Source organism: Loxodonta africana, chromosome 22, assembly GCF_030014295.1.
Source record: "Loxodonta africana isolate mLoxAfr1 chromosome 22, mLoxAfr1.hap2, whole genome shotgun sequence".
Classification (NCBI taxonomy): Eukaryota; Metazoa; Chordata; class Mammalia; order Proboscidea; family Elephantidae; genus Loxodonta; species Loxodonta africana.
Window position 1 is genome coordinate 6,383,751 of NC_087363.1, and position 15,404 is coordinate 6,399,154.

The following is a 15,404-nucleotide window of genomic DNA, read 5'->3' on the forward strand; positions in this document are numbered from 1 at the left end:
ATTGGCAAACCTTTCTTGATTGGCACCAAGAAGGCTCTAAAAGACAGAAAGAAAATAGTTTTGCTTCCCTGTGAGATACAGTGTCTAGACAAGGTGAACTAATAGAAAAATTGCAATGTCTGTCTAAACCTTCAGATGACCCCCCTGCTTCTGTTGTTCTTGTTGCCCATATACCCATTGTTACAGCTCCTTCCTCTTCTTCTCCCACTGCCATTCCTTCCTTTGCTCCTCTGGAAGCTGTCTCCCTTTATCTGCCTCTACCACCTCCTCCTCTGCCTCCACTTTTCCCTGTCTATTCTGAAAACACTCCAATTGAGCTTCTTTATTTAACAATTTTGGTGGATTTGTAGTGGTGTTTCATTGTGGTTTTAGTTTTCATTTTCATGATGATTAGCAATGTTGTGCATCTTTTCAAATATTTATTGGCCATTTGGTTTTCCTCTTTTGTGAAATGCCTGCTCAAGTCTTCTGCCCATTAAAAAAAAAAATTAGGTTACCATCTTTAGCATATTTTTAGCTTTAGGTTTCCACATAAGTATCTTTAAAAAAATCACTTGATAAATATTTTAACTGACCAAATGCATTAAACAAGAAAATAACAACTTGAATCTCCTTTTGCCATGTGGTTGAACTGCTTTCCATTTTGGGACAGACAAAAGCCTTGAAATAACACAAAGCAGTTGAATTCTTGAGCTAAAGGTCCATTTTGGGCCACAAACCTGGAGATACCATGGCAATTGCGCTGTGCAATTTCTTGCAGGAGCCAAGTTTGAAAACACTTTACTCAAGTTCCAAGGCGGCGGTCCATGTCTCCTTTCTCATAAGTAATTTGAATGCAGCACACATGATTCAGAGCCCTTATAACAAAACTGATTTAAGGCCTTTGGAGTGCTCATCTTATTTTCAGCTTGTAGAGAATTCATCCATCAGCAGTCACGCCGACTTGGTAGACAGAGGTGAGGTTTTCCAACGTCAAGTCTCACAATGCTCTTCTATGTCTCTTCCTTCCCACTAAAGATTATTGATTTTCTTTCTAATTTTCACCTTGCTTTTAGAGAAAATATTTTTGTTATAATAAGTATGATTGGTTGGCTCAGGTCTGGTTTCTTTCCATACGGATACTCTCTCTATAATCACTGCAACCTAAACTAGTTTGTCTTTGTTGATGGTAAAGTGATAAAATTTTCCAGGATGCACGCAGTGCAAAAGGTACCTAAAATAGTAGCTTGAGTGCTCTTGAGTAAGGAAACTTTTATACTCAGTAGAGAGATCCCAATTCCCGCTGGCATTTCAGACCTCAGACCTAGAGGCAGCTATGCAGGGAAACCCTGGGGACAAAATCTGCAGTATTGAAAATGCAGTCCTCAGGCATTTTCATTAGGCGAGTTTCCCAAATACCGTTTTGAAATGTTACCTTTGAGACGCCCCTGAGCTGACTAAGTCTCAGGGGACATTAGATGTAAGTCAGAAAGGGCAAAATTTCAGCATTTAGCAAGCCATTTCCCTCAGGGACAAACTAAATTTCAACCTGGAGTTTACACCTAGAACTTCACGGTTAAGCTTACAACCAAAACTGGGCTTCTTGATTCTGCTTCAAAAATATGTCCTAATGTAATAATAAAGGATATGAACAAAGGTTTATAGACAAAGATGATGAGATTTGTATTGTTTATGATGGTAACATATTGCCAGTTACCTAAATATTAAACAATAAAAGATTGCAATTACATATTATGTTTTTTTATATTTTTGCTTATATGTTTTATTTCTCTCCTTTCCCTAATATGTATTTATTGTTTAATTAAAATATACATATTTTTAGAAAGCAACATTAAAATTAATTAAGATCAGTATAAAAATAATTTAGGGGAATAACTGCAAGGGAGGCATTTGATAATCTTTGAAACAGCGTTTTGGCAGGGTTGAGTGGGCTTCCTTCTGGAAGTAGCTTCCTTTAGAAAAGGAAGATAATGGGATTACAGTGGATGAGGAGATTTGTTCCTGCAGAGACTCTGATTTGATAGAAAACGGTAATAATAATGTTGTCTTTGGGTCTAGTGGTGGTTACCATTTATTACGTGCTGACTTTACGTTAGGCCATGAGCCAGACATGTTACTTATGTAGCGTCACTTAATTTGGGCAAAGATGTGTTGCAGGCACATTTTAGGATCAATACTTCCATTTCTAACTGCAACTCTATCCTCCTTATTTACACTCCTTTCCCCACCACTGCCTGCCTCACTCTCAACCCTCTAAGGTAAGTGTTGAGCTCGGTAAGTGGCCCTTTTGATCATCAGAATTACTGCTTCATCTCTCCTACTCATCTGGCGTTCTCTAGACCTCCTTTCCTGTCCCATAAAAAACTCACCTCACAGTCATGTTATGTACAGCAAAGTCATTCATTCATTTATCTGTCCATTCAAGGGGGGAATTGGCATTGTTAGGAAGCGACTGCGTGCCTGGCGTTTTGTCATTTAACCCTTTTGGCAATCGTGCCATTTTACAGATGAAGCAGCTGTAGCACAGAGAGGTTAAATGGCCTTCTTTCTCAAAGGCACGTAGTCAATGAGTGAATGTACTCGGGTCTGTCTCTCCAGGTGGCTGCTATTAAAATTTCACCACAGGGCAGCAACATTAATTGCATGCACATTTATGGCACAGAAATAAGTGAAAAATGGTCACTACCTCTGAGAAGCTCATGGCCTATATACCTAATTAAAATCAGGTTACTAATGACAAAATGTTCACTCAGTAAATTTGATGAACATGTGTACATTCTAGGCTTGGTTTTGAGTGCTGGTGAGATAGTGGTGGCCATAACAGATAAGATCCCTGCTCTCTTGGGGAAAACAGAACAGTAATAAGAGAGCAAAGTAAGTAAAATATGATCAGATTGTGGTAAATGCTATGAGGGAAAAAACTGGGAAGGCAATATGGCTTGATATCACCCCTTCTGAACAAATAGTAATTCAGCAATGACCTTCGAGAGCAGAACTGAGTTTAGCCACTTGAAGTGAGAGTCTGGTTGCTTAGGTTACAGGGCTTTGCATAAACCTTGCCACAGCCCCAGACTACTTAGGTGATCTTGGGCAAGTTACTTAAAACTTCACTTGCCAAATAGGAATCATAGTAGTCCCCACTTCAGAAGGGGGCTTTACAAATTAGGCTAATTCCACACAGTGTCTGGCACGTAGTGAGGGGAAGAAGGTTAGGGCTCGTGATTAGCATTAATATTATCTAGGCAATCAGGTTAGAGAGTCTGTGAGTTTGTTGTGTTATGGTGGCTTGTTTGTTGCTGTGATGTTGGAAGTTATGTCACTGGTATTTCAAATACCTGTAGGGTCACCCATGGTAGACAGGTTTCAGTGGAGCTTCCAGGCTAAGACAGACTAGGGAGAAAGGCCTGGCAATCTACTCTCCAAAATTAGCCAGTGAAAACTCTGTGAATCACAACAGAATATTGTCTGGTATAGATGAGCCCCCTAGGTTGGAGGATCATGAAAATGGCACAGGACTGGATAACACTTCGCTGTGAGTCAGCCAACTCCACAACAAGTAACAAGATTAGAGAAGGGAGGGAGGTAGTAAGGCATGTATAACACTATCCCATCTCCTCCAACCTAAGAATACCACTGCACATTCGATACACCCCCACTATACGCAAGGCTGGGCCTTATAGCTTATATGGCTGACCATGAGGGAGGATGGCTGCTATGTGTTCTTCCTCTTGGAATCCTGCTTTCATTCCTCCCGAAAGATTATAGTCTTGAAAACCAAGCCTCTTGGCACTGATTCTATTTCTTACTATGTCAAAGCTATAACTGCCCAGTGGAGCCTCCTTGGCTATTGGCCAGTACTGGGTTGCATGCAAAGGCATTGCCGATAGCATCTCATTGACATCCAGGGGAAGTCTGAATATTGACAGCAGTGAATGGTTGCTGGATGCATCACACAATTGCAGAGCCGATTTCATGCCCGGAGAGCTCTGCAGGCAAGACGTAAGTATGTTTTCCTCAGCTGGGAGCCTGGAATAAAGTCTTCACAGGTTGCCAAAGTCAGTGCAGTGAATCACTCTTGCCTACGTGAACCATACTCCTCTGAGTGGACAGTACAACCTGATTCAGTTATATCACTGCACAAATGGCATGGCAGGGGTGTCTGACCTCTTCTAACTTCACAGGGGGGAAGGAGAATCAGCCTAAGGATGATTCCTATGAAGCGGAGGGCAGACGTTCCTCCTCTCTCCAACCCAACAGTCATTTGTCCCATGGTACTCTACTCCTCTGCTGCTTTCAGTAATTCGTTGGAATGGCCACACAGAACTCAGACAGTACTCAGGATTATAGGGTTTATTAGGGGAGTACAGGTTAAAATTCAAGAGCAGAAATGATGCAGGATATAGTTCTTTGGTCAGGACAGCTTCTTGGCTATGCCAACAGGCAGGCCTCTTCCTGGTCCTCGGCCTCTTGGGCCACTTTGGCTGGCTCAGCCTCTGCCCTGCTTGGGCAAGTGTTAGCTCCACCAATATGTGCCCAGAGGCACCCCACTCTGCCAGTAAGCCTTGGCCTGAAGGTGCTCAGCTCTCTCACTCTGTAGATTGACAAGCGTAGCTCCATCAAGTGCTCTGAGGCACCCCGCCCTGCCAGGAAGCCTCCTGCCTGAAGGCACTCAGCTATCTTGCTTCATGGGCCTGGATGCCCACAACATTGTCTCCTGGTTCTGCTGCCTCTGCTGCCACTGTTTCTCTGCTGCTGCTTCTCTCTGTCTCTCACCATCTCCAGAGTTACAGGTGTCTTTTGCTCGGTCTCCTGGGTCTAGGAGGTTCTCAGCACAGGGATCCCGGATCCAAAGGACATGCTCTACTAGCTCTTCTTTCTTGGTGGTAATGAGGTACCTCTCCCTCCCCTGTTTGCCTCTGGAATAGCTCATTTTAAGCCTAGCAGGATAGCAAAACTGACCAATCCCCTTGTTAGAGTTCCATACACCTTATTTGTATGGTCACACCCCTACAGGAGTTCCACGAACCTTATTTGTATTATTAGCAAGCTATCCAATCCCCTTGGTGGGCCACAAGAACCTCATTTGCATAGTCCCACCCAGTCATTTGGTGGGAGTTACAAGACCATGGTGAGAAAGGCTATTCATCACCAGCCTTAGACACACTGCCCGGCGGTGATACTCAGTTGCAGATGGTCCTATAAGCCTATTACATTAGTGAAGAGCCTTTTTCGAAAGTAGCCTTTCAAGACGGAGATTTTTCTTTTCCAACAGGTGGAATCATAACATGCCAGGGTCACTCTGTGCTTAGTGATCCTAGGGCTCCTGCTGAAGCCTTGGCTCTGGGAACACCCTGTTTTAAGCTGATGATAGCTTTTGCCAGGATGTAGCATTTTCTTTTTTTGTTGAAGACATGGTCCACCTGGGTTGCTTAAACAAAATGTTTGCAGAGGTTGAAAGCATGGGCTTAGGAGTGATGTGGGCTTACACTCAGCTCAAAAAAAAAAAAAATCCTTTGGTGCCCTGCAGTATAAAATCTAGGTTCCTTAACATGGTACTTAGGTGTCTTTGGGGTCTGATCTGGGCCACGTTTCCTTCTCTGTAGCTGGGCCGTGCTCTCTGTCTCGTAGCTGTGATTTACTTGACATTCACTGGACCACGCCATTCTTGCACAGGCCTCTGAGCCATTGCACACCTGTTCTCTCTGACTGTAATGTCCTTGCCCTGCCCACTTGTTTACCTGGTGAACTTCTACTGTTCCATTAGGCTCAGGGTAGGTGACTTTCTCTATGACCTGTGACTCTGACCCTCTGGATAAGCCCATCACCTGCCCTTTGCATTCTCAGGGCACTCTGCACATGACTGTCACACAGGACATATCTCACTCCTTGGGGATTATCTTCCAGGGTCCGTGATTATCTGTGTTCAAAACACCAGGTAGTAAAGTTTGAATTGGTAACATCAAACACCGAGTCTGACACAATACCACCACCACTTGCTGTCGAGTCAGTTCTGACTCATGGAGACCCCGCATGTGTCAGAGTAGAACTGTGCTCCAGATGGTATTCAAGAACTGAGTTTTTTTGGGTGGACTCAGAACATGGACTTCACCTGACACACACTAGGTGCTTAATACATGTTCATGGAATCAATGACGGAAGTGTGCCCAGCTCGTTTTTTCCCTGCCATTCACTTCTTTGGCCTTCTCCAATCTCACCTGTGATGGGAAGGGGGTCTTCAGCTCAATAATGCCTTTAGCACAGTAATTTGTGTTGGGACGGAAGACCCATATTATTTAGAGAAGATATTTGCCTTATACTTACTCCTCTCAAGCAAAGAGCTCAGGCAAATGGTTCTAGTCTGGACTGGGGCTGGAGAGTACTTGGCAGTATATGTATCAGAAGCACACATTTGGCCCCCAAATATCACGTTGAAAAACTTATCCTGAGAATGTACTCAATGCTGGGGAAAATATTTATCTTTTTGGTGTTCATCATAGTGTTTTATATAATAACAATCTATGAAAAAATCTAAATGCCTTACAGTGAGGAATTGGTCAAATAGATGATGGCAGATTCATATGATAGAATGCTGTTAAAAATGTTGTAGATAAATATTTTTGATATGGAAAAATGTTCTTAGTACAGGCAGAAGGAGAGTGTGGACATAATTGCTTCTTTAAATACATTTTATGTTCAGGGTTCTGACTGATTTATGGTTTAAATCGGGCTTTCAGAAAAGTTTCCCAAATACATCAGCCAGTGTAAATGGCTAATCCATCCATCCCCCAGAAATAGTATCATAATAAGACATTTAAAATAGAGATCATGAGAATCATGCTCAACTGCAGGCAAGTCACTATCTGCAAGGCTAATGTAATTATATCAACCAAATTTCAGATAGCTTTTCTCTTCACTAAAACCTTTGGTACTTACGGTCCTTCCCTCCCAAGCTAGATCTTGATTATGCAGTGTCTTGTATTCTTCTCTTCTTTTTCTTTGGAATAGTTTTTCCCCTCCTCATCACATTGTGAGTTTCTTAAGGAAAGAATTAGTCTTCTGCTTGTCCAGCAGACAGGTACCCAGCTAGGAATTCATGAGAAGAGAGAAGTGGATGAGGTTCCTTGACCTATTTTTAGTATTTTAATATGTCAATCCAACATGGTGTATCTTCCAATCCTAAAGCTATTTAGACCAATTAAAATGTCAGTTTTGTTTGCCCTTGGCTGGAACAATATCATCAGGGTGATAACTCTGTTATATCTCGTTTACCAGATGCACTAATGGTCTGCTAAGGACATTTTAGAGATTTCTGGGATGTGTATAGAGGATCAGTTATCAGAGCCTCATGGTTTGATAGGGAGATATCTGCAAACCATTGGCCTAGGTTATAGCTGAACCCAATGTTAATTTTTAATGTATTCTAGTTGGCTTGGAAGGAGAAACTCACTTTATTTCATCAAGATAATTTGTTGGCCATCAAACAGATCAAATAACAGGTTATCAACTGAGATTTTCAGTTCTGTTTTGAGACAGTGATTTTCCACAGGTTGCATCAGAATCACCTGGGGTGCTTTTTCAAATACAAATTCTCTGGCTTCCTCCCCTACCCCTCAAGAGCCTGATTTAGTAGTTTTTTCTTTAGGGAAAGGCCTGGAAATCTGAATTTTTAATAAGCCCCAGGTAATTATTATGCACAGTTAAATCTGGGAACTACTAATGTAAATCAATATTGTTTACCCTTTTTTTTTCTTCACTAATAATTAGGTTTAAATATTTAATTCTATGAAACAATAAGGGTGATTTTTTTCCTTTCAAAAGCCTAAATCAAAAAAACTCAAACCTGTTGCTGTCAAGTCAATTCCAACTCATAGCAACCCTGTAGGACAGGGTGGAACTGCCCCATATGGTTTCCAAGGAGTGGCTGGTGGATTCGAACTGCCAATTTTTTGGTTAGCAGCCTAATTCTTGACCGCAGCACCACCAGGGATCCTTCAAAAGCCAAAGGGGATTCCTAAAGCTCTGTCCCTCTGTATACACCTTGGATAATTGCCAGAATGTTCCAGCTCTTGCTGCCTGTTCTTTTCGCCCGTCTGATCCCCACTGGGCCTTTTTTGCGGGACATTCCCTGGGTGAAATGTGAAGAATGTGTTACCTGCCATAAGGTTAGTGGGGAGATCTCTGCTGATAAAGCAGCAACCGTTCACCTGGATTTAGGGATGTGGAGAATCTACAGGTAATTGTGAGGGGAAGGGAGCGGAAGATACCTAGATGGCTTTAGTGTAAATTCTTAGCATAGTTAATACATTTGAAAAAGAGTACAATCTGCTTCTAGATCACATTTTAATAGGCAGGCATAACTTATTACTCTTATTCTCATAATAGCACAGGCACAGCAGACTCTTATCTTGACTGGTTTTAAATTCAGGAATTTTTTTTCTCAGTTTAGAAATGAACCCCTGAAAATAATTTATTTAAAGTAATGACACAGACCAAGTGGTTAACATTCACCCAAAAGCAAAGATGAGAAGCCAAGGAGGGAAAGGGAAGCCAGATCAATGGAAACAGATCAAACAGAATGGAAGTAATGAGAACGCTGACACATTGTGAAAAGTGTAACCAATGTCACGGAACAATTTACATAAAAACTGTTAAGTGGGAACCGAATTTGCTATGTTAATTTTCACCTAAAATGCAATAAAATATTAAAGAGAGAGAGAGAGAGACAACTAAGCAGGTTTGTAAACGATGCCACCCTAGACCAGTCAGCCCCCAGTCAGCATACCAGCTGGTGGTTGGCTGGTGTAGAGTGATGGGAGTGGCTGGGCTTGGCTCTCTTATCATCCCCCAGGTTAGCCGCTTAGTTCGCTGAGCAGCGCCGTGAGAGCAAGTGGAAGCCTTTTGAGGCCAAGTTTGTACAGCTGATATACATTTACTCCTGCTGCTTCTTTTGGCCAGAGTGAGTCACCAGACCAGCACAGATTCAAGGAGAAGAGAAACTAACTTCATATCATGGCGGGAGGAGCTGCAAAATTACATTGCAAGTAGTAGTTGTATAGGGAGGGAGAAAATTGGTGCTGTTTTTATAATTACTACATAACTACATTCTCTCAGAAATAATAACTGTTACTATTCTAATGCACACTCTTCTGGATTTTTCCAGAATACACATTTCCTATTTATTTTCTAGAATACATACTTTCCAGAATATATATTTTATATTTATTTTTATTTTTGTGGTTATTCTTTTTTACAGAAACTTGATATTATACCTACTGTTTAGCAACTTGTTGTTTTCTACTTGGCAGTGTATCTTGGACATACTGCCATTTCTGTGGGTATCAATCTCATGTAAGAAGATTGAATCTATGTGATTTCCTTAGCTCTGCCCTTCTGAGACTCTAGAATTCGTGACTCATTATGAACCAAATTTTCAAAATCCTCAGGCTCATTTCCTTGAAGTGTCAGGAGAACTACTTGATACTCAAGCAGCTAAAAAACTGAGCCTGTAATCCTGACTGAGCATATGTGTCAATTCTAAGTGTCAAATGATTTTACTCTTGCTGGTTGGAAAATTACTTATCGTTATTGTTATTAATTAAAATAATTAAAAGATTATTTCTGCTGAAATTGTAGCAATTGACCCTCATTATCCCCTGGAAATATATGCTGATTATTCTGGATATACCTCTTGTCTTCCGGTTTGCACCATTTCAGCAAATGTGCTTAAATTGGAAGACTACTATACAAGCTACTAAGAATAGGTAAAACAGTTATATACATCAAGCACTCACCAAGCCAATTCCACAGCCATCAAGTTAAGGAAGAATGACTGAGGGTTATTTGTCTCTGGCTTCTCTCTGGCTCTTTGGTTTTGAGAACGCATGAGTCTTAAGAGCTATTCATGTTTCTCTAAAACATGCCACGATAGTTTTTAAGCACCTTCGGCCTGAAGACAGCTTATACTGTAGTGACTAGCTTTGGAAACTTGAATTGATTCTTCTGTGGTGTGATTAAAAATTTTGGGAAAACTAAGTTGACAGGTGGTAAGTAAAGAATGACAAGGCAGTTATGGATGCTTTGATAAGTGATTCATCACTAATGTAATTAGCTTTCAATCTTTCTTTCCTTTTTTGTAACTATAGTTTAGCCACCAGACATTGACAGAGTATTGATCAGACAAACGTGACATGAGCTAAGAGCAAGTGGGCTTCTGTGCCTGCTATAAAAGGCAGTTTTTTGTATTCATTCATTTATCTGGAAATGTTTGTTGAATACCTACAGTTTGCTTAAGCCTACAGTATGCTCTGGGAATATAAGATGAATAAAACACAGTTTATCCCTTAAGTCTCATATTTTAGTAGGGGGAGATTGATACCTATAATGTGATTTGAAAGGTCTCATGGAAAGGAATTGATTTAATACTCCAGAAAAAATTGAGATGACTTATAAAGATACCTAAAATATGGTCTGGTCTGAGATGCATAATAGTAATATGTAATAGTACATGCCTGTCTGTGCTTCTGTCCTTTTGAAGCACATTTTATAATTTAACTCACTTAACCTTCAAATAACCTTATGAGATAAATACTATTACTGTACATTTACACAAATAATGTGCACCTTCTGCATTTTTTTGCTGGCTGCGCCCTTCCCCATGAGGCATCCTTACAAGTGTCACCAAGCCAGTACTCTTCCACATAGTGCTGTAAAAAAAATGAGCATAGCACGCTTATAAAAATACATCACGGGGGAGGGCAGAAGGTGTGCATTGTTAACGTAAAATACAGTATTTCACAGAAAATGTTTCTGAGGCATACATACATACATGCCCGTTGGTGTCAAGTCAATTCCAACTCATAGTGACCCTATAGAAAGGTTAAGTATCTTGTCCAATTTATCATAGCTAGTAAGGGAGTCTTGCTTCAGAGTCTGTGTTTCAACTGCTACACTCTATCTGGCCTGTAAGAGAAGTGGCCTAAGTAGAGAGCAGAAAATGAACCAGTTTTGAGAAAAACACTGTATTGAGGATGAAATACTTCATCAGAGTCAGAAGACTTGACTTTGATACCAGCTTAGCCAATATCTTTTTAAACAACTTGGGCAGCTCCCTTTCTCCTTCCGTGCCTCATCTGCAAAATCACGGTATTGACCTAAATCATGGGTCTTCAAATGGTATTATGAATGGTTTGGTTATTTAAAATATTCTAGAGGTGGTATTCAAAAACCTCTGGAGGGTAATTAAAGAGGCAAAACAGGTGCGTTTCTAGGTGCCTCTCCGCCAGCAGCTTTACTTCAATCACAAAAACTTTACTTTCATCTATTGGAGATTGAAGACTACTGGACCAGAAGACCAGGGACCTTCCATCTTCAGTATTATAGGTGAATGGAATTAAGATTCAGTCAACATTTACTACACTAGAAATTCCTCTGCTTATGAACTTTCACCCTAAAACTATAACACAACCATGTGTTACTTCTTAAAATTCTGTGAGTTGACTGAGTGGTTCTTTGGTGGAGTAGGCTGAGATCCCTAATGAAGCCACATTCAGCTGGTGGCTGGGCTGGGATGGAGGGCTTATGAAGACCTGTCTCACATGTCTGAAGTTTCAGTGCTGGCTGATGGTTAGGAAGCATTTTTTTCTCCACATCGTGTCCTCTCATCCTCCAGGGTCTCACCATAGAACCTTTCTCACAGCAGGATAGCCTGACTTATATTGCATGACAACCTCTTTAAGTGTCATTTCTGCCATATTTGATTGGTCATTGCAAGTCATAATGACAGCCCAGATGCAAAGAAAAGGGAAGTAAACTCCAGCTCTTTGTGGGAGGAGCCGCATGCGTGTATGGGGTGGGGGTGACTTACTGATATCCATCTTTTGTTGATTTTCTCTATTTTTTCCTATTTCATTAACTTGTGCTCTAAGCTTTATTATTTACTTCCTTCTGTTTTCTTTGGGTTTAGTTTACTCTTCTTTTCCCAGTGTCTTAAGGTAGGAGGATAGGCTATTCATTTGAAATCTTTTTTTTAAAGTGTAGTTATTTATGGCTATGAATTTCCCTCTAAGCACTGCTTTAGCTGCATCATGCAAGTTTTGATGTGTTATGTCATCATTTTCATTTGTTGCAAAATTTTTTCCAATTTCTCTTGTGATTTCTTCTTTGACTCATTGATTATTTAAGACTGTGTTATTTAATTTCCACATATTTGTGAGTTTCTAAAATTTCTGTTATTGATTTCTAATTCTAATGGATATATTTTGTAAGATTACATGTGCTTTTAAATTTGTTGAGGCTTGTTTTATGATCTGGCATATGGTCTGTTCTGGAGAACATTGTATGTACCCTTGAGAAGTTTGTGCATTCTGCTGTTATGCATGGAGTGTTCTATAGATGTCTGTTAGGTCTATTTGGTCTCTAGTGTTGTTCAAGTCTTCAGTTTCATTGTTGATCTTCTGCCTGGTTGTTCTATCCATTAAAGAAAGTGGAATATTGAAGTTTGAATATTGAAATCTTCAACAATTGTTGTTGAATTATATATTTCTTCAATTCTGTCAGTTTTGCTTTATGTATCTTGGGACTTTGTTGTAAGGTGCGTACATATATGATTATAACTGTTACATCTCTCTGATGGCTTGACCTTTTTGTCATTATAAAGTGACTCTATCTCTAGGAACATTTTTTGTTTTAAAGTATATTTTGTCTAATATTAGTATAGCCACTTTCTTATGGTTGATGTTTGCATGATATATCTTTCTCCATCCATTTTCTTTCAACCTATTTGTGTCTTTGAATCTAGAGTGTGTCTCCTATAGACAGAATATAGTTGGATCTTGATTTTATTTATCCAGCATGATAATTTCTCTTTTTACCGGATTGTTTAATCTATTTATAGTTAATATTATTATTGCTAGAGTTGGATTTATGTCTGCCATTTATTTCTGTTGTCTGTATGTGTCACGTCTCTTTGTTCTTCCGTTTCTCCCTTACTGCTTCATCTTGTATTGAATATTTTCCACTGTAACATTTTAATTCCTTTAATGATCCTTTCTCTGTATTTTCTGAAATTATTTTCTTAATGATTGCGTTAGGGCTTACCATGTACATTTTAACTCATCAGAATCTGCTCTAGATTTACACAAATTCAATGACAGTGAAATATAGAAACATTGTACCTAGATAGCTCTATTATTTCTTTCCCCTTTTGATGTATAATTGTTATACACACTGCATTGACATATATCACAAATCCTATAATACATTATTATAATCATTGCTTTATATAATTTTATGACTACTAAAAAAATCCAAGACAAGAAAAGTGAACATGTGTACATTTACAGAGTTCATTATATTAATCTTCTTATTTACCATTTCTGGTTCTCTTCATTTGTTCTTATGGATTTGAGTTACCATCTGCGTCATTTCCTTACACTAATACAGTTTTGCTCCCATCAGCCTCGTTTATGCTGTTATTGTCAAATATATTACATTTCTAAACACTATAGGCTTAACAGTACAATTTAATACTTTTTTTTTGTGAAATTGCTTTTAAAATCAGTTACAAAGGAGAAGTACGCATTCATACTGTCTTTCATAATCACTCAATTACTTTTACAAGTGTTCTTTGGTTTATTTGTGTGAATTTGAATTACCATCTGAGGTTATTTGCTTTCAGCCTAAAGAACTACCTCTAGTATTTCTTGTAAGGCAAGTTATCAGCCATCTTTGGAGACAATATACCACAAACTGTTATAGAATTCAACGAAGGTATGCACTAGAACAAAAGCATATGAACTCTACCCATCACCAACAGATGGCATTAGAGGCTGTATCAGTAGCATCAGAAATGCACTTACGGTGACCTTGTTTGGAGCCCTGACTTTAAGTACAGGAAATTTCAATAATATTGGACAGTATATTAAGCAAACTGGGGAAGGCCAGAGTGAGGGAAGCTCCCAAGCGTAGACCAATACCTCAGCACAGTCATAGTGGCTCCCTTGGTTGATATGACCCACACAGCAGAGGAGAAGAGGCATGGAGCATTGTCTCATTCCCAGGACAAAGAAAATACTCCCAATTATGCTGTGACAGCTTAAAAGTAGGTCATATCTACAGTCTGAGCTATTTTGCGGTGACCTGGTAATCTAAACCAGCTCCTTGGTCTCTATTTAATTTGGAAAAATCATTAAAACAAAACAAAACAAAACAAAACATGAGCTCAATTAGGAAAGACCCGTTTCATAACAGAAAATTATACTTTTGCAGAAAATGAGTATCTTTGGATAGACCTGGATTGGGAGAGAGACAGTGCCAAGCACCATGGACCAGGCACTATGCTGGACATTGTCAACAATTTCTCTCTAATGCCTCATAAAAACAATGCTGTGAGTCAGATGTTATTATCTCCTGTTTATAGAAGCAGAATCTGGAGCCCTGAGAGCTTAAGTAACTAGCCACAGTCCTACAGCTAATCAGTGGAAGAGTTGAAATGTAAGTCTTTGAATCTCAGATCTGGTGACAGTTGTAAAGGTCAAAGGGGTAAAACTGAGACTGTGAAAGCACAGTCTAGTTCTTCTGGTTTATCTAGGACCATTGTTTTCACCATTTAAAAGTCCCAGTCTTTCCCACTCTGCCTGCATCCAGTTTGTATTCCATTCTTCACTCTGTTTTATGAGTATTCTGATGCCCTAATGTAAGTACATTCTACTTGATGATTCAGTGGTTTGGAAATTTGAACATAATAATAATTGCTTTCTATCCTTCTCACTGACAGAAAGGAACTTGTGGCACCTACCACTTTTACCTTCTCCATAGAAAAAACTTAACTGTGGCTTGCTTATGTGTAAAGTTGACTTGCTGGTCATAGTACCTTGAACACTTTTATGACAGCATTATGTTGTTGTTGTTAGGTGCTCTCAAGTTGATTTTGACTCATGGTGACCCCATGTGATACAGTAGAGCTGCCCATAGAGTTTTCTAGGATATAATCTTTATGAGAGCAGATCGCCAGGTCTTTCTCCTGCAAAGCTGCTGGGTGAGTTCAAACCAACAAACTTTTGGTTAGCAGCTGAGCACTTAACCATTTCACCACCAGGGCCCCTTGATAGTATTATAATCTAGCTAGTTGAATGCATGGTTGATGGGTAACACATGCTGTCTTTGTTGTCAGAAGATCTTTATTACATCATAACTCCTACTATGAACCAGTGTGTGACCTTGGGCAGGCCAGTTCACCTTGCTGGACCTCCATTTCTCCATCTTTAAAATGAGAGCATTGCATTAGCCACTCTTTAAGTTGCTATGACTACAGGACTTTGTTTTGGCCTTATCAGATCCCCAGAAGTTGGGAGAATAACTCAATAGGCCCACAAGCTTGGTCTTTCCTTTCTCAGTACCACTCCAGC

General features: G+C 39.8%; 1 long non-coding RNA gene across 1 annotated transcript in view; it reads left to right on the top strand.

Annotated features, from left to right (window-relative positions):
* Nucleotides 1-15,404, top strand: part of LOC111750575 (uncharacterized) — a 107,241-nt gene that overhangs the window by 34,916 nt on the left and 56,921 nt on the right. The gene's annotated exons all lie outside the window — the stretch shown is intronic.